Genomic DNA, 3,639 nt, shown 5'->3' with positions numbered 1-3,639 from the left:
ATGAGAATTCCATGTGAGGCAGGGGATTGCCTTACACTTCTACAAACATTCTACACTCTCTTCCTCCTCCTCCTCCTCTCCCTCCTCTTCCTCCTCCTCTCACTTTGCCTATTAATGCTCCCTCCATTCTCTTTATGGAATAGCCTGTCCAAGAGATTCAAGTCTCATCTGTGACATTATCTTTCTAGTCCATTGGTTCTATTTCTAGCAGCCTCCTATCATGCTAGCTTACTACATAAATTCCATCTTAACATTAAGGGTCTAGAAATGCTCTACTTTTCTATACTTTCCTTTACTTTTGAACCTTATTGGAAGGCAGCTATGCTCACTGCTATACTACACTGCTCACTGCATGCTTTGTAATTAATTGTAATCTGCAAACTTAAGTGTAAGTCCCTTATCTTCCACTTTCTTCTCAGTGTCTAGAAAAGGGCCACTATTAAACAGGTAGTTAATGGTTTTCCAATCAGCGATGCAATGAGATGAGACCTTGGCACTTCAAGGTAAATACCTCCTACCAGAACCCAGTGATCTCTCTTAAAGAATAACAAGTATTTTTCCCCTTATAACCAAGAGAGGATAAATAATTTATTGATGCTTCAAAGGCAGAAACCTGAGTCAATTCTTTGAATTTTGTACATTTCTTTATAATTAGGCACTTAGGCAGGTCTTGTTAGCAGGAAGAAAAACACCCATGTAACAGAAGGTATAAGGCCTAAAGAGTTGGTAAGTTTCAGGACAGCTGTAAGTATTTGCAGTTTCATGTGTTGTGCTAGATGTTCACCTTCTGAAGAACAATTGGATTTTCAGATTATTAAATTCTGAGTGGGCATTCCTCATTGTGCCCATAATAGAAGTATTTTAGAGTGGAACAGAAATGATATTGTGCATCTTTGGGGCCAGCTCTAAAATTTGTGAAAATGCAAATATGGAAATTCTTTAGCCAAATAATTTTGAAATAGTAACAAATCAACAAGACTTAAATGAAGCACAGGGTCCTGGAGAGATGGCTCAGTGGATGAGGACCCTTGCTATTCTTCCAGAGTACTGGAGTTTGGTTATGTATACACATGTTAACCACCTGTAAATTCAGCTCCAGGGGATCTGATAACCTTTTCTGGTCTCCACTGGTGCCACACCTACTCCAGTGGAGTCTGTGCGACAAGTCCAAAAGCTTAGCCACAGTCCTGAGGCAAAAAATTTCATGGAAAAGGGTCTCCTGGAAGTTCTTTGGCATCTGGTAACACAAATGTGTTTCAGATTTGTCCCTGAGATAGTTGATGGAGGGTCTTGCATGCTTTCTTTCAGTATTGTTTTATTATAGGTGCCCCCAAGAAATGATTTGACTTATTCAGACAAAATGCCTCCACTGTTGAAAGAGAGATAGTGAAAGAAATCAGACATTGTAGTTTACTGGATAAGAGTAGAAATCTCAGGGCAAGTTCTACAAAGTAAACTTAGAATTCTCATTACAGTCAGCTATGGCAGACTACATTACATATTAGAAGAAAGTTGGTGGGCTCCTCTGATAAATGGAGGTTCCCCACAGATACTTAAAATAACAGCTAAGTCACTCCCATATGCAGGAGTTTACAATGGTCTAGGAAGAAGGAGGGTTGTGGTTTAAGGGGGAACTAGAGCATTACATTATTCATGGAAAGGTTAGCAAGAGCAGAATCCCCCAGATATACGTTTTTAAAAGGCTCAGAGAAATAGCATAATTAGGCACTTACTAAGGGAACCTTGTGACTAGGGTACAAAATCCTCATCTGACTCCTACAGTAGGTGACTTCAGATAGGGCCGCTTTTTATTTCAGTTTTAACCACTGCCTGGTTCCTGCCAGTCTTTATATATGCATTTCTCTGTTTTGTGTCATTATACATCAGATGACTTCAATGTACCTTCAATGTATCACCTAAATTCCTTGTTTTTTTTTTCTGTAATATAAGTCTGATGCTCACTTTAAGAAATTACATTCAGATTCAACACTCTGTTGTGTTTGTGTCTGTTTGTCACTCGCTGACTCCTTGCCCACCTGAGTACTGGAATCCTAATTTCACCCCTGTGTTGAGGGATTCTGACTGGGCCCAGCCCGTGGCATACTGGCAACTGCATTCATATGCATAAGTACACATGCATATGCTTACATGCTCACATGCATATACACCCACAATAATTAAAATGAAAAAATAAATCCTTAAACCAAGCACAGGATACTACTATGCATAATGTATAAATATGAAGCTTGAGTTGGGAAAACCTGTTTTGACCAATATGATATACTGCTGTTATATGAAGGAAACAAGGTACAATTCTCCAGACTCTCCAGAGTATTATTTATCAACAAGTATACACTGATACAGAGTGATTGTTCCATACAAATGATATTACTTCAACTATAACCTTACAGTTATTTAATAGAAGAGGTATGGTCTAGTCCTAAAACAGTAATTTTTTATACTTTAGTACTTTTAGAATTAATGAATCTGAGCCATTAAGATTATATTAATCTTTTAAAGTAGATCATGCTAATGAGAGGCATGTACATATCAATATAACGCACTTATGGGTACAGAATAGAAATATTTGGGTGGTATGTGTGCATGTGCGTGCGTGTGTGTGTGTGTGTGTGTGTGTGTAGGGGTAATGAGAGATATGAGGGCTCAAAATATTGGCGCATGACTATGATAATATCCCTTCTGCTTTGACCCACAGGTACAAGTCTGCAGCAGTGGCTGCCTGAGTAATCAGACACACCTACCCCATTGCCCCAGCTCAAAGGCTTGTGGGTTGGATTGACCACATCCTGAAGACAGGGGTGTAGCACATCTCAAGCGCTATGCTTTTCAGCAGCCATGACATGAGCAGTATTTTCTGGATGTCATCCTATTCCTGGTAGTGCTCACTCTAGGCACCTTATGGCTTTGTGGGAAGGTACTTGGTGCTGTGATCAGGTATCTGAATAGAGCTAAGAAAATGAAGAAGGCATGACATTAGGACATGATTGTACTGCCTAGGGGCAAAACTAGTGTTGGCCAAGGTGCTCTGAATCTTCAAAGGGTTTCCCACCATAGCACACATCTCTTCCTCCTGATACCCTAGCAAATAGCCCTCACATTTTGTCTACTCATTTGTGGAAATCCAATGTACCACATTTGGTCTTCTTGACCTTCTTGTAGCTCAGAACTCCCTGCTTAGGAACAATCCTACCTAGAAAATTCTGCCTTCTAGATACCTTCTCCTAGACACAGTCTTGATAGTTTTATCCTTTCTTTGCAGAGGAATCCTTTGTCTCATTTAATCTACTGCTTCACATATCCTACCACTAAATAGCATTTACCCTTAAATGCCTTAAATTGTGTGATTTAATTTTTGAGACATGGTTCTTTCAAGATGAGCATCATGTACCAAGAGAAAGAGAAATTTTCCAAAATGATGGAGCATCTACAGGGACAACATGAAAAAGAATTATAGCAGCATAATGTATCTCATTGAAAATAATAATCATTTTGTTGCTTATAGAAAACCCACCTCAGGGACAAAGACAGACACTACCTCAGAGTGAAAGGCTGGAAAACAATTTTCCAAGCAAATGGTCTGAAGAAACAAGCTGGAGTAGCCATTCTAATATTGAGTAA

This window comes from Mus caroli, chromosome 15 (assembly GCF_900094665.2).
Source record: "Mus caroli chromosome 15, CAROLI_EIJ_v1.1, whole genome shotgun sequence".
Classification (NCBI taxonomy): Eukaryota; Metazoa; Chordata; class Mammalia; order Rodentia; family Muridae; genus Mus; species Mus caroli.
Note: the sequence above shows the minus strand (reverse complement) of the source record.